The 20,550-nt window shown below is 40.0% G+C and overlaps 1 protein-coding gene across 2 annotated transcripts in view; it reads left to right on the forward strand.

The window, feature by feature from the left end:
* Window positions 1-20,550, forward strand: part of PDE7B (phosphodiesterase 7B) — a 344,516-nt gene that overhangs the window by 80,382 nt on the left and 243,584 nt on the right. The gene's annotated exons all lie outside the window — the stretch shown is intronic.

Here is a 20,550-nt window from a genome sequence, read left to right on the forward strand (position 1 = left end):
CTTGTCTCATGCATCCCACCTGGGCTGGTGATCTGTTTCACCATAGATAATATACATGCTATTCTCTCGAAACAGCCCACCCTCACCTTCTCCCACAGAGTCCCAAAGTCTGTTCTGTACATCTGTGTCTCTTTTTCTGTTTTGCCTGTAGGGTTATCGTTACCATCTTTCTAAATTCCATATATATGTGTTAGTATGCTGTAATGTTCTTTATCTTTCTGGCTAACTTCACTCTGTCTAATAGGCTCCAGTTTCATCCATCTCATCAGAACTGATTCGAATGGATTCTTTTTAATGGCTGAGTAATATTCCATGGTGTATATGTACCACAGCTTCCTTATCCATTCGTCTGCTGATGGGCATCTAGGTTGCTTCCATGTCCTGGCTATTATAAACAGTGCTGCGATGTACATTGGGGTGCATGTGTCTCTTTCAGTTCTGGTTTCCTCGGTGTGTATGCCCAGGAGTGGGATTGCTGGGTCATATGGCAGTTCTATTTCCAGCTTTTCAAGGAATATCCACACTGTTTTCCATAGCGGCTGTACTAGTTTGCATTCCCACCAACAGTGTAAGAGGGTTCCCTTTTCTCCACACCCTCTCCAGCATTTATTGCTTGTAGACTTTTGGATAGCAGCCATCCTGACTGGTGTGAAATGGTACCTCATTGAGGTTTTGATTTGCATTTCTCTGATAATGAGTGATGTTGAGCATCTTTTCATGTGTTTGTTAGCCATCTGTATGTCTTCTTTGGAGAAATGTCTGTTTAGTTCTTTGGCCCATTTTTTGATTGGGTCATTTATTTTTCTGGAGTTGAGCTTCAGGAGTTGCTTGTATATTTTTGAGATTAATCCTTTGTTTCTTCATTTGCTATTATTTTCTCCCAATCTGAGGGCTGTCTTTTCACCTTACTTATAGTTTCCTTTGTTGTGCAAAAGCTTTTAAGTTTCATTAGGTCCCATTTGTTTATTTTTGCTTTTATTTCCAATATTCTGGGAGGTGGGTCATAGAGCATCCTGCTGTGATTTATGTCGGAGAGTGTTTTGCCTATGTTCTCCTCTAGGAGTTTTATCGTTTCTGGTCTTACATTTAGATCTTTAATCCATTTTGAGTTTATTTTTGTGTATGGTGTTAGAAAGTGTTCTCGTTTCATTCTTTTACAAGTGGTTGACCAGTTTTCCCAGCACCACTTGTTAAAGAGGTTGTCTTTTTTCCATTGTATATCCTTGCCTCCTTTGTCGAAGATAAGGTGTCCATAGGTTCATGGATTTATCTCTGGGTTTTCAATTATGTTCCATTGATCTATATTTCTGTCTTTGTGCCAGTACCATACTGTCTTGATGACTGACACACTGAATTTTAAAGACTTGATACAAAGTATAAAACATTTCATCATTAAATAGATGCTGAAACAATACTTTAGAAATCTCGGGTTAAATAAAACATGTTAATAGAAAAATGTCACAATTTCCTTTTTCTTTTTTAGGCCTTGTTTTTTTCCTATTTCCTGTTTTATAAAGTGGCTACTGGAAAATGCAAAATTGCACATGTGGCTTGAACTGTACTTCTAATGGACAGCCCTATAGCTGACGTATCATTAATGTTCGGTCACTTACTCTAACATGCAAGAGCCCATGTTGAGCAAACATGCCTGAATTCACCTGGCGTTTAATTGAGTGAGGATATGAAATGCTCGTATGAGACACAGGCCTTTAGAACTATACTTGTTCTACAGTTACAGACAGTGACACACTCTTGAAAAATTCAAATACAGGGCTGGAGATGGCAGAAGACACTTCATTCCTGACTTCACAAGTAACTCTACCATGATCCCTGTTTAATCAAAATTGTTCAGTTGATTAAATACCATTTAGTTTTGCATGTTATGTTTATTATATTTAAGTACATAAATATATTTTTAATAACATTTTATCAAACATTTGAAAATACATCTGAAAATGGCTTCACAAAATCTGTTTGAAAATGACTGCTTCTAAAGGAATTATTACACACGGTTCAGTGTGATTACTCAAACATCAAGTATCAATCTGACTTTGGCTCTGTTCCCTCTCTCTTTGACTTAGATGAGTAGGTCTCAAACTCATGTGCTTGACATTGGTTTTAGAACTTCATTCCAACTCAGAGATTGACTCAGTAGGTCTATGGGAAGGCGGAGTGGGGATGATGCTGGGACTCGAAATGTTAATAAGTTCCCTCTGTGACCTATGAGCCTACACCTATTGAGGCCCAATGTTGCCAGACGTCACTGAAGTCAGGTGCTCGGGCTTTAGGAGTTGCAGCATCCAGGCTCAGCAATTGTGGCACACAGGCCTAGTTGCTCCATGACATGTGAGATTTTCCTGGACCAGGGAGATCAAACCCTTGTCCCCTCTATTGGCAGGCAGATTCTTATCCCCTGAGCCACCAGAGAGGTCTTTTATTAGTTGGAGGCTAATTACTTCACAACATTTCAGTGGGTTTTGTCATACATTGATATGAATCAGCCATAGATTTACACGTATTCCCCATCCCGATCCCCCCTCCCACCTCCCTCTCCACCCGATTCCTCTGGGTCTTCCCAGTGCACCAGGCCCGAGCACTTGTCTCATGCATCCAACCTGGGCTGGTGATCTGTTTCACCATAGATAATATACATGCTGTTCTTTTGGAACATCCCACCCTCACCTTCTCCCACAGAGTTCAAAAGTCTGTTCTGTACATCTGTGTCTCTTTTTCTGTTTTGCATATAGGGTTATCGTTACCATCTTTCTAAATTCCATATATATGTGTTAGTATGCTGTAATGTTCTTTATCTTTCTGGCTTACTTCACTCTGTATAAGGGGCTCCAGTTTCATCCATCTCATTAGGACTGATTCAAATGAATTCTTTTTAAAGGCTGAGTAATATTCCATGGTGTATATGTACCACAGCTTCCTTATCCATTCATCTGCTGATGGGCATCTAGGTTGCTTCCATGTCCTGGCTATTATAAACAGTGCTGCGATGAACATTGGGGTGCACGTGTCTGTTTCAGATCTGGTTTCCTCAGTGTGTATGCCCAGAAGTGGGATTGCTGGGTCATATGGCAGTTCTATTTCCAGTTTTTTAAGAAATCTCCACACTGTTTTCCATAGCGGCTGTACTAGTTTGCATTCCCACCAACAGTGTAAGAGGGTTCCCTTTTCTCCACACCCTCTCCAGCATTTATTGCTTGTAGACTTTTGGATAGCAGCCATCCTGACTGGTGTGTAATGGTACCTCATTGTAGAGAGGTCTTTGAGCTGGATTCTGAAATAAACTCCAGATCTTTAAAATGATAGCCAATAGTTCTTACAAAAATAACAACTGATATTCCATTTGTTGCTCTATAGAGTAAATTATTTAGGTTTTTTAATTTACTTGTGAATTTTGGAATTGAGCATACAGATCTTAAATCCTAGTGCATGTGTCAATTCACAGTGATTGTGAGATGATGCATGAAAGGTACAAGGCAGTGTCTGTCATGAAGGAAGTGCTGCTTCTCTCTTTGTCCCTGTATCTGGGGGATGTATGTGTGTATGTGAGTGAGTGTGTGTGTGTGTTCACAAGAGGGACTCTTTGTCACTAATGCTGTTCTACCAACTAAGAAGTTGTTTGATCGTTCATATAGGTTATGGTTATTTAAATATGACTATCAAAACAGCCTTTTTGTCCTTCTGGGGTTCCTAAATCCTGTTGCTATGTGCCATTTAACTTCTGTCAACGACTGAAGACCAAATTGCCAAAAGAAGCAAATTTCTATTTGCAAGAAGCAAGCTATTAGTAAGATGTTTTTTGAAATAGTGAATTGAATGTCAACACTGGGTATTTCTTAATAGACTAACAGAAGAGTCCCCATAAGGCAGTGAAATATTACATAAAACACACAAAAAATATAAACCAAAACCAATATTTTGTTATCATTTCACTGGATTATATTACATCCAGATGGAAAAACTGGCCTTACTTAGATTTTTCTTGTCTTCAGCGGTTTGTGTGTGTCCATCAATTTTAAATGGAGTATATTTTTAATAGTTCCTATTTTGCTAAGGTAAAATGAAATTTTAGTTCTAAACTATTTCTCTAGGCTGCAACTTACAATACAGCGTGCTACAGAGTCTCATTATATTTTTAAACAATTCTTTTCGTACATTTATAAAAGTACAGTAATTCCTGTGGTTCATAAGGTTGGTTAAGTTTGTTTATACTGATCCTGGGAGGAAAAAATTTAGTTGATAGTATATTTTGAATATTTTCCTGAACTGTGAAAGTTGGCAAGATGAGTGATGTTCTACAGAGTTACTGGGAATTTCCCTTTTTGTTAAAAAATATATGAACTCTGCCAATTATAAATCTGGTCATTGCAACATAATGTTCAAATTCACTTTCCTAGATAATTTCAATCATTTTCCTTGAATCAAAAATGATTCTTTTGGGGAAAATGGGGAAAAAAATCAGAATATTGTAGTCACTAAAGGGCTAACTCCTTACAGTATCCTTCTATGCTGACTGCTTTTCTGTGTACTTGATTTACCTTGCTTGAGGCCAAATTTATAAAATGAGGCACGCAAGAAATACTGGAATAAAATCAAATACTTGTCAATATTGAAGTGGCAGCCATGGCCAAGTGGTTAAGGTGTTGGACTTGAAATCCAGTGGGGTCTCCTCGTGCAGATTCTTATCTGGCTCGCTGCCGAAGCAGTTGACTTTAATGCTTCCCTAGTGGCTCATTGAGAAAAAAAATTCTTCTGTCAATGCAGGAGATGTGGGTTCAATCCTTGGGTCAGGAAGATCCCCTGGAAAAGGGAGTGACAACCCACTTCAATATTTTTGCCAGGGAAATCCCATGAACAGAGGAGCTTGGCAGGCTATAGTCCATGGGGCCACAAGAGTCAACACGACTGAGCAACTAAACAACAACGAGTAGAAACCTGCCTAAGATCATAGAGCTGGACCTGGGACTTAGGATTTCTAGATTCCTGGGACTCGGGGCAGTTTGAAGATCTGCTCCTTGCTTATCACTAGACTATGTTTGGAAGAAAATCACACACACACAAAAAAACAACAACAACTTATGATCAGAGAGGATTAAGAAACATCTGGTTCAACTCTTCTGTTTCCCTGGTGAGGAAGCTAAGGCTCACAAAACCACAGAATTTGCCTGGAATCAGAGCTGGCTCTAGAACCCAGATCTCCTCACTCTTAGAAATGTGTTCTGTTTTGCCAGCATTTCCCAAGCTAACAGCAAAGGCCACCATCACCAGCATCACCAGGGGGTACCTCTTAGATGTTTAGATTCCTGGGTCCTGTTCTTTTTCCTCTCTCATGACAGAGCCCAGGACTACCCATTTTAGCAAACACATCAGATAACTTTTATGTCAATTAGAGTCTGAGAATTAGTGAATCTTATATATAGCATTTTTAAGGAAAAATGCAGAATATTTTCCTTATATACAAAAAGGATATAAACTATATGTTGAAATAAACATGTCCAACTCTTTGCAATCCCAATGACTGTACCCCACCAGGCTCTGTCCATGGGATTTTCCAGGCAAGAATACTGGAGTAGGTTGCTATTCCCTTCTCCAGGGGGATCTTCTTGACGCAGGGATTGAACCAAGGTCTCCTGCATTGCAGGCAGATTCTTTACCATCTGAGCCACCCTTTGAAAAACTGACCCAAATTAAGAGAGATTAATTATGAGAGCCTTCTTGGAGGAAAGTACATGAGCCAGTGAACTGTGCCATCATTGTTGCTGTTTTGTTGCTAAATTGTGTCTGACTCTTTTTCAACTCCATGGACTATAGCCCACCAGACTCCTCTGAACATGTGATTTCTCAGGCAAGAATACAGGAGTGGGTAGATCCCTTCTCCAGGGGATCTTCCCGACTCAGGAATTCAACTCATGTCTCCTGCTTGGCAGGCGGGGTCTTTACTGCTGAGCCACCTGGGAAGCCACCTGGATGATGGCACAGGGGTGGTTATGAATAAGTCATACATATATACATACGTATGAAGAATATTATATCAGTGGGATCTAGGAATCATTCTGGGAAGTGAGAAAAAAAATAAGATTACATAGAAAGGGATTTTCAAGAGATAAATGTTACTGTATAACTGCTGAGTTTTCATGCTGCTGAAAGACATGGAATTTTACGAGTGTTATTAGTAATGAAATGAAAAACACAATGGCAAAAACAAATACATGTGTGTTATTTTTATTTGTCAGAGATTTAATTCAACAATTAATTTGTTATCTAGGTCATGTTGAGGATCCACAGAGAAGAAATATTTCTACTCTTTAATGAGCTAAAGATTGAAATAGGAGTAATGAATCCTAACATAAGGATTAAAAGACACTTGCTCCTTGGAAGAAAAGCTATGACAAACCTAGACAGAGTATTAAAAAGCAGAGACATCACTTTGCCGACAAAGGTCCATATAGTCAAAGCTATGTTTTTTCTAGTAGTTATGTATAGATGTGAGAGTTGGACCATAAAGAAGGCTGAGCACCAAAAAATTGATGCTTTCGAACTGTGGGGCTGAAGACTCCTGAGAGTCCCTTGGACAGCAAGGAGATCAAGCCAATGAATTCTAAAGGAAATCAACCCTGAATATTCATTGGAAAGACTGATGCTGAAGCTGAAACTCCAATACTTTGGCCATCTGATGTGAAAAGCCAACTCTTTGGAAAAGACCCTCATCTGGGAAAGATTGAGGGCAGGAGGTGAAGGGGACGACAGAGAATGGGACGGTTGGATGGCATCACCAACTCAATGGACATGAGTGTGAGCAAACCCTGGGAGATAGTGGACAGGGAAGCCTGGTGTGCTACAGTCCATGGGGTTGCAAAGAGTCAGACACAACTTAGTGACTGAACAATAAACAATATAAAGATGTTGCTTATAAGGCAAACAATGTTGAGTATTAAAAGATAAAAATTATCATGAAAATTTGGAGAAGAGGGAAATCACATATGGCTAATACAGCAGTGTGACATGAGAAATAGGGGAATAGATTGGGAAGGTGGTCTTTAAGTTGGATCCAGTAGGCAGGTAAAATTTATTCACAGGCAATGATATATTGATTTTGGTCACCTAAAAAGGCCACTGTAACTGTTTAAAATTGAATTTCTTTTACATTTCAGCCATTTTAAGTGAAGCTGCTTCAAATAGAAAGTGTGTCTTTCTCTTAATTGAATTTATTTTTTCAAAAACGATAAAATTTTCTAATCTCTTTTGGATTAAGGATAAGTTAAAAAAAAAAAAACCAGTCTAGTTCAAAAATTAAGCATGATAAAACCATAAAATTTACATGATAATTACAAGTGTTTTAAAACTTGCAAATGATTAAATCTTTGCCTCTCATAGAAATTTTTCACTGTTTGTATAATTTTTTAGCTGTATGTTTAGTCATACATAACACAGGTTCCAAAATATGTTAGTGTGTGCTGATATGGAGAAAGAAGTTATTCTTAAAATTTCTGATCATAAGGATTTTTCTTTAATTAATCTAAACTTTAAAATGCCAACATTTTAAACATATGTCTGTATTTATGCAATAAGCAGGGGTGCAAAACTAAAATCAATCCCACTACATTGTACTGCACTTTTGTAGTGATATTTTGGGTGCTATTAACAAATAATAAGGATGTGATACATCTAGCCTACATTACTCTCAGCCCTGAATGTCTTTGTTCTTCAGCAAGACAGAAACTCTGGTGTCAAAGAAAGCATCAAGGGTTTTTATTGTTATTTGACTGTTGCTTTGAATACAAATTCTCTCATAGTTTGGACATACTCTTGGATTACTAGGTAGATTGTGTTTTGTGTTCCATTTTGTTCTAATAGCATCATTTATCCTTCTACCCCTGCTTCCTTCCTTCCTTCTTTCTTTCAACAAGCATGTAAGTAGGAGGCACTGAATAAGGCATCAAGAAAGTAACTGGAAAAAAAGCTAGGGGCCTTACTTGACTCACTCGAGGAAATGACATCAATGTGATTAATGAGTCCATGGATGTCTTTCCTGGGTACTACCAGGATCCTAGGAAGAGGCACTCGGCATCACCTTGAGGTTAAAGGCGGCCTCCAGGAGGAGCAGGTGATATCAAAACTGTAACCTGAAATATAGATAAGGAGGAGCTTCTTGGTGAAGGTGCAGAGGTCTCCAGGTGAGGACAGTGAGGTTTTGGAAAGGTGGCTCACTGAGCCTGGAGCAAGAGTACAACTGGGGAACAAGAGACTGCCCAGCTGAGAATTCTAGATGATGATGATGGAAAAGTAGCCAAGGGAGACTTTTAAACAGAGAAGTGATGGCCTCAGATTCATAGACCATTCTAGCTGCTACGTGACAATTAGAATGGAGGGAGGTAACACTAAAAAAGAAAGATTTACGAGGCAGCTGTGCAAATCTAAAGCACAGGATGAGAGTCCTTTGGGAACTGAATACTGGCAGTGGTTAGGGGAAATAGATGAATTTGAAAAGTATTAGCAAAAGGACTTAAAAATGCATTAAATTGTGTTGAGGCTGAGGGAGCTAGGGTGGGAGGCAGCAAGAAAAAGGGAGAAATCAAGTAAGACACCTTGGATTCTGGCTTATGCAACTGAGTTAGAAAATAAGGAAGAAATAAAAAATGTCATAAAATTATTTCCAAGATGTTCAGATTCCAAATATTTTAGTGGTGCATACACGACAAAGCCTTTAATATATATTTATTATTCACCGTAAGATTTCTGGGCTATTGGAATTACATGTGCAATTGAAAGTTTGTGTTATATTTCATTTTTTAAAAGTATCATGTGCCAGAGCTCTTTGGCTTTATTATTCTGACCATCAAAATAGTTTCCTTATGAGGAATCATCCTTGCCAACTCACCTAACCACTTATTTGAAACATCAGTTGTTAATAGATTGGCTGATATTTTATCTTCCTTAAAATTTGCCTTACATTAAAGGTTTTGCACAAAAGGTCAGAAAAGATGTTAATTTTCCTTTTTAGGGAATAGAAACCACATAAAGGTGTAAAATTTGAAAATAAAGACTAGTAATTATTTCATGAAACTGATGAGTAGTTAACTTAAAGGTACTTAAAATCAGATCTTGACTTTAGAACTTTTATTTTTAACCAAATTTCATAATTTTATTCCTGTGTTCATCAATTTTAACTAAGTACTCTCTTTAAAAGAATATCCTTATATGATATGGATGATGGCATATGAAATACTGGTGACCCATTTGTAGTGATAACATTGAGAGTGTTATCCAACATGAAGACTGTTCATTTTGAAAATAAAAAAGAATTACTCTTGGGGTTGAGATGAAGAAATGTTTCGGGAACAAAGGGCTCTAAAGGAATGTTGGCAGTGGTAAAAGTGAAAGGTATGAATGGTGGTGGGCCAAGAAAGCAACTGAATATTACTTCCTTGATTCCAAAAGTTTAGTATTTTCATTTGTAATAAATGAGTAACAGTGATCAAAAATTTTTCCTGGAATAATAACAAAATATATTACAGGAAGTGTTACAAGAGACTGTGTCCTCTCTTAATCACTTCAAAATAAATAGGAGATTTCAACATGAAGAACAGGATTCCACAATGAGTTTAGCACTGTGTGCTACATATTATTCTTCGGAACAGTTTGAGGTTCTAACTGCAGACTTTTGAAATATGTATATGTGTAGGTGTGGGGCGAGGGGTGATGATCTGTGTAAAAACATGCACACATATCCCAAAGAGAGACATACATCTACATCAAAAGATTTATAGACTAATTTCATAACAAGATTTTTAAAACAGATGCTTGTTAAATATTTTTCATTACCATATATGTAAGTGCGAGCACACCCATACATGCACACACAGATAAATATATATACTATTCCAGAGGATGAATGGGAAATAAATGGAATAAGTAAATAAAGTAGATCTGCATTTAGCACTTAATCCAGATGGTCTAATAGACAAAGTAATGAAAATGTCAAGCAAAAGTGGAAGGTGGCTACAGGAATTATAGAAAATTCAGGAAAGAAAAAAGGTTAATTTAGACTCCAAAAAAATCAAGAAAGCTTTGTAAACGGTCACCATTTTATTTGGACCATGAAGAATAGGGATAATTTGAACATCTGGAGAAGGGAGGATAGATAACTGAAGTTAAAACACTAGAGCAGAGTTAGATAACTACATAGATGTGTACATACATATAATATAGCAGAGCCAAGAACTTTACTGATAAAACATCGCATGCTCGTGACAATCCTGTGAGGTAGATTTTATCCCATTAATTTAGAGAGGATAAAGCACATTTAAAGGGCTTCTTGAGATCACCTGTGAGCTGCTGGACTCCAAAGCCCCAGCTCTCTGTCACTTCTTTACGCTTCCTAAAAGATTTGCAAGACAAACAAAGGAAACAGCAAATATTCACTTTGATTGGAGGACAAGCTGAATTTCACAATATCCAGAGTGAAAAGTAAGGCTTTTCCGTCTTAGTTTATTTGACTTGATGAAGGCCAGAGGGTAAGGGTGTAATAGTCATAGATGGCATGTGCTGTCAGCTTCCTGTGCATTGGGCACCGCTCTAAGAACCTTATATATGTTATCTCACTTAATTTCTTAACAATTCTGTATTGTCTTAGTGTTTTAGGTAAGGAAACAGGCTTAGAGAGAAAGAGTAAGCCAATTTTCAAGGTCAGTGTGCTAGGAAATGGTGGGTCTGGTATTCAAACTCACTGTCATGACAGTACAGACAGAGCCTGAACTCTTAACCACTAAACTGCAGTGCCCTAGAAAGCAGAGTGATGTTATATACATCGTATGTGTATGGATATGATATGTATGTGTGTATGAATATGTAAATATATATGTATATGCATGCGTGCATGCTAAGTCACTTCAGTCGTGTCCACCTCTTGTGACCCTATGGACTGTAGCCCTTCAACCTCCTCTGTCCATGGGATTCTGCAGGCAAGAATACTACAGTGGGTTGCCGAGCCCTCCTCCAGGGGATCTTCCTGACCCAGGGATTGAACCCATGTATCATTATGTCTCCTGCGTTGCTGGTGGGTTCTTTATCACTAGTGCCACCTGAGAAGCCCATATAGGCATATACATATGTATATGTGTGTGTGGGTGTGCGTACACACACACATATTTCATACCTAACAGTGATATCCACAAATGCTTGGGTTGACATGACTGAGTTTAGTAGAATTTGTTTAACTGATGTTCACTTACCTTGGTTTGTTTTATTTTCTTTCCTCATTAAATAGCATTTACTGGACATTTACTTTATGCCAAACATTCTGCTTGGATGACGGAATTCAAAGCTAAGGCACAACTCCTATCCTTAATTAGCATCAGTTCAGTTCAATTGCTCACTCGTGCCCGACTCTTTGCAACCCCATGGATTGCAGTACACCAGGCTTCCATGTCCATCACCAACTCCCGGAGCTTACTCAAACTCATGTCCATTGAGTCAGTGATGCCATCCAACCATCTCATCCTCTGTTGTCCCCTTCTCCTCCCACCTTCAATCTTTCCCAGCATCAGGGTCTTTTCAGATGAGTCAGTTCTTCGCATCAGGTAGCCAAAGTATTGGAGTTTCACCTTCAGTATCAGTCCTTCCAATGAATACTCAGGACTGATTTCCTCTAGGATGGACCGGTTCAATCTCTTTGCAGTCCAAGGGACTCTCAAGAGTCTTTTCCAACACCACAGTTCAAAAGCATCAATTTTTCGGCACTCAGCTTTCTTTATAGTTCAACTCTCATATCCATACATGACTACTGGAAAAACCAAAGCTTTTACTAGGTGGACATTTGTTGACAAAGTAATGTCTCTGCTTTTTAATATGCTGTTTAGATTGGTCATAACTTTTCTTCCAAGGAGCAAACATCTTTTAATTTCATGGCTGCAGTCACCATCTGCAGTGACTTTGGAGCCCAGAGAAAAAGTCTGTCACTGTTTCCATTGTTTCCCCATCTATTTGCCATGAAGTGATGGAACCAGATGCCATGATCTTAGTTTTCTGAATGTTGAGTTTTAAACCAACTTTTTCATACTCCTCTTTCACTTTCATCAGGAGGCTCTTTAGTTCTTCACTTTCTGCCATAAGGGTGGTGTCATCCACATATCTGCTATTCATTATATGCTGTATATGCTATTCATATATGCTACAACACAAATCTGTTATTCATACTTCTTGATTCCAGCTTGTGCTTCATGCAGTCCAGCATTTCTCATGATGTACTCTGCATATAAGTTAAATAAGCAGGGTGACAATATACAGCCTTGACATGCTCCTTTCCCAATTTGGAACCAGCCTGTTGTTCCATGTCCAGTTTAACTGTTGCTTCTTGGCCTGCATACAGATTTCTCAGGAGGCAGGTCAGGTCGTCTGGTAGTCCCATCTCTTTCAGAATTTTCCACAGCTTGTTGTGATCCACACAGTCAAAAGTTTTGGCATAGTCAATAAAGCAGAAATAGATGTTTTTCTGGAACTCTCTTGCTTTTTTGATGATCCAACGGATGTTGGCAATTTGATCTTTGGTTCCTCTGCCTTTTCTAAAACCAGCTTGAACATCTGGAAGTTCACGGTTCACGTACTGTTGAAGCCTGACTTGGAGAATTTTGAGCATTACTTTGCTAGCATGTGAGATGAGTGCAATTGTGAGGTGGTCTGAACATTCTTTGGCATTGTCTTTCTTTGGGATTGGAATGGAAACTGACCTTTTCCAGTCCTGTGGCCACTGTTGAGTTTTCCAAATTTGCTGGCATATTGAGTGCAGCACTTTCACAGCATCATCTTTTAGGATTTGAAATAGCTCAACTGGAATTCTGTCACCTCCCCTAGCTTTGTTCATAGTGATGCTTCCTAAGGCCAACTGGACTTCGCATTCCAGGATGTCTGGCTCTAGGTGAGTGATCTTACCATTGTGGTTATCTGGGTCATGAAAATCTTTTTCGTATAGTTCTTCTGTGTTTTCTTGCCATCTCTTCTTAATATCTTCTGCTTCTGTTAGGTCCATACCATTTCTGTCCTTTATTGTGCTCATCTTGGCATGAAATGTTCACTTGATATCTCTAATTTTCTTGAAGAGATTTTTAGTCTTTCCCTTTTGTAATTCAAGGCTGCTGAAGGAATACAATGGGTCTATAAGCATTACTTTATTTCTATTATTTGCTATTATTGTTTCATGTTCTTTCTTGCTTTGCAAAAAACACATAGAGAAAACAGTGTTATGTCATTAGGTTAAAAAGATTCAATATAAGCAGGAGCCTGCTAGTTTGCCAAGCACTAGTTACTTAGTGGGCATTGTTAGTTGATGAATATATGTCATACTGCATGTCAATTTCACAGGCAGATTTGCAGGGTTGAAAACAAAGCATGATCTTCAGGATTCCTTGAGTTTACTGACACCATTAAAAATTAAATGTTAAATCAATGATCATCTCTAACTTGTAAAAAGGCTGCAGAAGATCTTGAGGCAATAAAGTGATTAAAATGAGAATCATTAACTATCAACAATACAGCCCTTCCTACCCCACATAATCCCCAAGTGACTTTCATACAAGTTTTCTTCTCAAATATTGGAAGCACTTTGCTGGTTTAACCCTTAAGCATATACTAAGATGACAGAGTACAGATATTACCTCTATTTTCCTGATCTGAACTCTGACAAGGATATTTAAGACAAATTTTGTTTCATTGTTTAATTCTGGTAGTATTTGTCAGTGGAAAGATCTGCTGGTTGAAAATAAAGAATGTTTATGATTCTTGCTTTCCCAAGGGAAAATTATCTTTCAAAAAGATAGTACTTGGAGAAATATTTGCCTTTGGGTTGGACTCCACTTAAAGGAATTCATAGTAGATCCACAGCAAAACCCCAGTTACCAACTTCTTAATGGGGTAATGGCATCAAAACTTGCAGTTGAGCTTCTTTTAATTTAACTTCACTTCCTTTATTCTTCTCTTTCAATTTAAATTGACACCATCTCACAAATTTCTAACTTGACTGAGATATAGTAATGAAGGGATTGGGTATATTTTTGTCTCAACTCATTTGTTCATTCTTTTTTCAAGCAATATTTGTAGAGAGCCTAGGATATGACAGACATTGATCTAGGTGCTGGGGGACAGTGAACCAGACCTGTGAGAGACCCAAGAGGAGATAACTCTTTAAATATTGCCTTTTTCAAAGTAGGTTTTGGGATTGAATAAATGATACCAAGGCAGAATATAACTGTTAGCAAAATAAACACTTATTTTCACGGATTTTCATATTCCCTTGCAGCTTATAAAACCTGTCAGTTATTTCTCCAAGATACCGGATTTTTCCAGCTCTAGCCTGGGGTTGCCATTGATTGCCAGTAGAATTTACAGAGATCTCCTTTCTGAGGCCAGATCCATGTCTCGGAGATGTTCATATGGAGATAGTCAATACAATTTGACCAGTAATAGTTTTTTGATTGTCTACGGAAACATCTGGATCTTTGACCTCACAAGTAGTTATACAACAGGCCCTTATCCCTGTGGAAAAGTGTTTGTTCCTTTGTGGCTCAGAGACCCTGTGTTTGCCTGTCAGGCTTGATGTTCTGGAAGTCATTTTCTCTAGCACTGGGGTTATTTAATTCCAAGGACTGGTTTGAATTTCTTTTAAAACTATAAGTGTATAGGATTACATTTAATTGTTGGTTTATGTACAGGAGCATTACTGCCCTGAGTTGCAGGGAGCACATTATAAGTACTCCTTTGTCCTGGGTAAATACTCATTCAGTTACGGGCTGGATGAGGTCCCATGAATCTCTGAATCGTGACGTCTGTGCAAGCATTTGGAGATACTGCTGATATTATCTATTAAGCTTGTGCTGTCTATAGGGTCATATAAAGTAGCTTGGAAATTGCAATGTAAATCAAGAAAAACAATGTCTAAAGCTTGGACGCTTTGACCAGATGGCTGGAGCTGAGCCATTGTGAGTACATATTGTTGGCAGCACACGGGTCAGACAAAAAGGCGGTTGTTCCAAGCACTCAGCATCAGCCTTCCAGGGGCAGGAGGACAGAACAGGGAACTGCTGCGCGCTGTGTCGGCTTGAAGTGCGGGAACGTGGAGTCCTGTTCTGGTTCAAATTACACTCTGAAGGTGACGGGCGAATAAGGGAATAATTTTCTTCAAGTACAGCATGCTTTCCCAGTTGTTTCTGAGAAGATGCCTTTTCAAGCATTAGGGAAGGACTTTTGTTCCAGGAGCTTAGTTCTTCTATATCTCCTGGCATCTGGGATCTTGAGTGCTAATCGCCCCTGTCTGTGCGTTCCCAAGCCTTACTCTATGCATGATTTGAAAGGCCTGGTCTCCATAATATATTAATATTATATTCATGCCAGACTAGGAAACATAGCAAGTCACAGTCTCATTCCCTGATCCGCCCTCCGTCAAGGCTATATGGATTTATACTAAATCAGAAGAAATCTGATGGTGAACACCCCGTGTGAGGTAATACTGGATAGTGAGAATGAGTGAGCAGTTCTGTGGAATTTCCTCATGTCGCTGGTTGCCAGAAGTCTTAGGGATAGTAGGGTAATGTCATTAATTAGAAGATGATTATAAACTCACAATTATAAGATGATGCTTCACTCACGTAGCAGATCCCTCTTCCCATCGAAGGCTCCTGCCAAGAGTTGTGAAGAGCAACATCGATCAGCAAATGAGGCTGCTGTCAGTATTCCGGTTACAAAAGCTTTCTAAACACTGTTGGGATTTCTCTGCTGCTTTCAACAGATGGCTTGTGACCTGCAGTGACTTCTGTTCAGATCCAGGGTCTACAGAATCCAGGCTGCTGTCCAATCACTAAATGGAGTCCCACAGGGCCGCGCGAGGTCTGCTCCCTGCCAACTTCCTCAGCCTCCTGTCTCTTCACTCCACAAGTCTCCTGATTCTCTGAACCTCATCTCCTTCTAGCCATTCTTAGCTTCCTTCAAGTTCTCAATCGCCCGTAAGCTTTTGCACCTATGGTTTATGGCACCTAAAACAGACACCCTTCCAGCTTATCTCATGACGTTCAATGCCTCCCTTTATCCACTGAGGACTTAATAAACAGTTTCTCTCTCCCCTATCCAATTAGGATACCCTATTCAGAAACTCTTCCTCACCCATCAGGATGTGGTTAATATACCTGATCACCATGAGAAGTCTCCATGTTCTCAAACCTCTTTGGATTCTTCCTTCTTCCTTGATGCCAGGGATAAGAGAGCATCAGGCAGAGCTAGATGGTCCTTGGGCATCAGTCCAGTAACCAAATGATCTACAAGGACCTCCTACAGTCAGCATCTTTACTACACAGACACAGAAAGTCTGCTTAATCCTCTTTAATTAGGACTTCAGACATAAGAATTATTTGAAAATAATGTAATCAAAATAGAGAGAGGTTCTACTGAATTTCCCAGGTGGTGCTAATGGTAAAGAACCTGCCTGCCTACCAATGCAGGAGACATAAGAGACGCAGGTTCGATCCCTGGGTCAGGAAGATCCGGTGGAGGAGGGCATGGCAACCCACTCCAATATTCTTGCCTGGAGAACCCCATGGACAGAGGAGCCTGGTGGGCTACAGTCCATACAGTCGCAAAGACTCGGACAAGACTGAAACAACTGAACACACACACACACAGCATAAGCAGCTGATGACAGATACGTGAATATCTTCACTGAATGGGAAAGCTGCCAATGAAGGCTTTCTGAATGAGATATTCAGTTTTAGAAAATGAGACTTGACATTAGACCCTCAAGCTCCTCCCTCGCAGAAACTGGAGATAGTTGTCTAGGAAGGATTGGTCCAGTTTTCAATCTGCTCTTTGCCTTCAGATTGCCCATTCATTAAGTAAATATTTGGGGGCACTCCCATCTAACAGGTACTACCGGCTTCTGTCTTCTTATGCGTGCTTCGGAGGACTTGAGGCTCCCAGGGCAATAGCTCAATGTTAAAAATGAGGAGGTAACTTGGAGTAACCCTGAATGACAGTCGAAAAAGACATGATTTTCTTGGCTTCTCTGCTTCTGAATAATTGTATACCATTAAAAATAATCATTCATTGGATACTTAATTCTACCAGACACTATTTTAGGTGCTTTATATTAATCCTCACTTGATCCCATGATGAACCCACAATGTAGGCAGTAGTGTTATCTCCATCTTATGTATGAGGAAATTGAGGCAAAGAATTACTGAGTCACTTGCCCAAGGTGATACATCTCGTAAATTCTGAAGTCTTGATGTAAACTCCACAGCCCATACTCTGCTCATCATAAGACCTTAGAATGGAAAGTCACCTGACCCAACAGGGACTTGTCTATCTGCTAAATCAATAAAGTGACTTGGTTGGCCACAGTGCTCTCCCCGATCCCTCCCAGATTAACGATATTTGTTTCTGGTACCAGAGCTGCCCTGTCCAAACTGCAAATCCTCACACAGCCCTCTTCCCTTGCCTGCATTTTTTTTCAGCTCTGCACCTCACACTAGACTTTGCTTCCTCTGTTTTTCTCAAATCCTTTCTCAAAGGCTGCTATTCCTACCCAACCCAAGCTTCCTGCCTCTTTTCTGCCCTGTGGACCTTGTTCTCTTGATGTCTGGTTTTGCGAGTTACCCTTGGAGGGACCAGTGCTCTCCATTAGGAAAGGAGAAAAAATTTCCCCTCGTAAAGTCCCAGGCCTTACACAGTAGAACTGTGTTCTCTATCTTGTCCACACCACCACCAAGTCCCCTCTCTCACTTCCAGCTCTTTTCTTCCACAAAACAGCATTCACACCAGGCCCCCTTATGGGCTTCAGGGTCCACAGACGCTTTCACACATATGACATTATTTCAGTAGAAGGCTGAGCATTGTTGCTCTCTCTGTTCTACAAGGAGCTTCAAAAAGGTAAGATATGCCCCAAATCACACAGCTAGTGAGGGCTAGGGTTGGGATTTCAATCCAGATATTCTAGGTTCCTTCCTCTATATGTACCGATCTATCCTCTTTCTGTACTACTGTCCCTTTTCTCTAACACAAAGTGTCTGTGGACTTCCCCTTTCAGAAGTCCCTGTGTGTAGGGAAATGGTTATGGCGTTAGCTGTTTGCTTTCACAGAAGTGTCTCTCTTTTTTACTGAAAACTAGCTGCAGCTTATTATCAACACTTGGAGCTTGGAAAGGATAGAAGATAAAATTCTGACATATTTTTTGCTCTGGTTGTCAAGATTTATGGCAGTGTTATTTGAATCTAATGGAGAATTCTCTGAGTTCATACCAGAATTATTCCCCAAGTGCCTTGGACCAAGATCCCCACTCAGTTGCTATAACTGGGTACATTTAGAGAGGTACCTCAGTTATAGTCCACATGCCGTCAGCCCTCACAAGTATAGGTTCTGCTAAAATTGGGCTTGCCCTGAGGCTATTGTCATGGTTTTACATGATGAAAAACGTGGTTTCCAATGTGCGTTTTGATGTGTGCAGAGGAATTCAAAACTAAAAGTAGGGCGTGGAGAAAGTCTGCAGGAAGTGAAGGGCATAAGATAACCTAACACAGTAACTCTGAACCTGTGAGTTATCTAACCCCAGAATCTCCCTGAGGGGGTCCAATTGGACCATTAGAAAGTAGAGCATTTCTAGTGCCCTCTACTGTCCAGGGCCAAAACAACAGGAAACACAGTTCATTCTGGATGTTTGTTTAATAACTTAAAAAAAATTACCCTTGGGCTGAAACCAGGTTTTCCAAGTTTGGGTTCATAATAAGTAGTTTTTAAACATTTAAAAATAGGGGTGTGTAATAAAATGCTGAGAGACTCTCTGGAGATCGCTGCTCCTGGCACTTCTCTAATAGAAAGCATACGCATTGAGCGAGCATTTGACTGAAGAAGAAAACAAAGCTGTTAAAAGCTGGTAGGCTCATTTTCCAATAGCAATAGCATTAATATCTCGCAAGTCACTGCTAACCATAGCTAATGAGAGGTTTATGAGGGATGGCCCTTCCCGACGGGTCACCTCGGGTTAGGCAGCCCACAGATTTGCTGTTGGCTGTGGGCAACAATGGATTTGTGAAGAATTTCTGCTCAGCTCAAGGTGATTATCTTTCTTTTTCTTTTCTGCTGCTGGTGTGTCTCTTATTTTGACTGGCTGAGGTTGGGTTGGACGATGAGGCCCCGATTCCAAGACAGAGCCAGGTTGTTGCTGGAGATCTGCACTGACAGATTGTTGAAAACTTATTAGTCTGACGTTTTAACAGCCTGCAATGAGATGGAAATCTGCTCTTTCACTGGAAAAACTTAGAAAGGAAAACATGAGCTTGAGCCGAAATCAGCCCCAGGTCCAAATCTGCCATCCTCTGGCACAAAGGGCGGCACAGTGTTGAGAGCCGAAGGCCTGGCGATGCCACCCACAAAGTAGGAGAGACTCGGCCACTGTGAGGTCGGAGCCTCTGAAAAGGCACCTCTGGGAGCCAGGGAAATGATAATGGGCTCAATTCTAGGTGCTAATGGTTCCAGCAGTAGCAGAAGTCGGCCTCACAGGAGGTTTCAGCTGGGTGGTTAGGGGTTGTTCCTTTGGCCATCACCATCTTGTGTGATGATCCAAGAAAAAGGAATAAGAAACACCTCGGGCTTGGTTCCTTGTCTGAGGTAGAAATGGACAGAAAGATCGCAGCCAATACTGTTGGTGAGAGAGATTTGGTACCACTGTATTGTAATTATTTGTCACACTGCTTAAAGAATTCACAGAGCACCTTGCTCTTCAAAAGCAAACCTAGCCTTGCTATCCCAGCCCAGAAAAAAAAAAAAAAAAATGGCCATGCAATGTGGCATGCAAGATTCAGGACTTTAGTTCCCCAACCAGGGATCAAACCCATGCCTCCTGCAGTAGAAACTCAGTCTTAACCACTGGACCTCCAGGAAATTCTTGAAATGTGTGTGTGTGTGTGTGTGTGTGTGTGTGTGTGTGTGTGTGTATAAACTCTGCCACTTTGATTAAACCCTCTACCCTGACCCACCACAACATTTCTCCCATCCTGGGCAGCTGCCAAAGAATCCTAACAGGATTTCTGGACTTTGCACAGGTAGCTGTCGCTACCAGGAGAGGCCCTCTCTTTTGCCAGCCAACTCTTTCCTGTCGTCATCTCATTTTGGAAGCCTTCTGGTATCCCCAAACAGTGTTGGGTGTCCACCTTGGAGGATGCCCATAGCATTTTATGCTCTAACTTCAGACCAGGCTTTAAAATTCCTGAGGATAAGATCTAGCCTAAATCGCATTTGATTTTTTCGGCCACCTTCAATACAGTTCTTGCATAGAGCAGGCACTTGATAATGGTGTCTTTTTGAGTATTCATTCATTCATTCACTCATTTGATAGACAGTATAAGGGAGTCTCAAGCTTCCAGGCCATGTTAGGCTTTAGGGAGTGCAGTCCCTTAACAGAATCTGTTTTATGATCTACAGACGTAAGCCATGTTCTCTAAGGCTGATTTTCCAGGAGTCTGGCTTTAATTAGTATCATTCAGTTCTTTGTTAGGGGAAAATGTG

This window comes from Cervus elaphus, chromosome 26 (genome assembly GCF_910594005.1).
Source record: "Cervus elaphus chromosome 26, mCerEla1.1, whole genome shotgun sequence".
Lineage (NCBI taxonomy): Eukaryota > Metazoa > Chordata > Mammalia > Artiodactyla > Cervidae > Cervus > Cervus elaphus.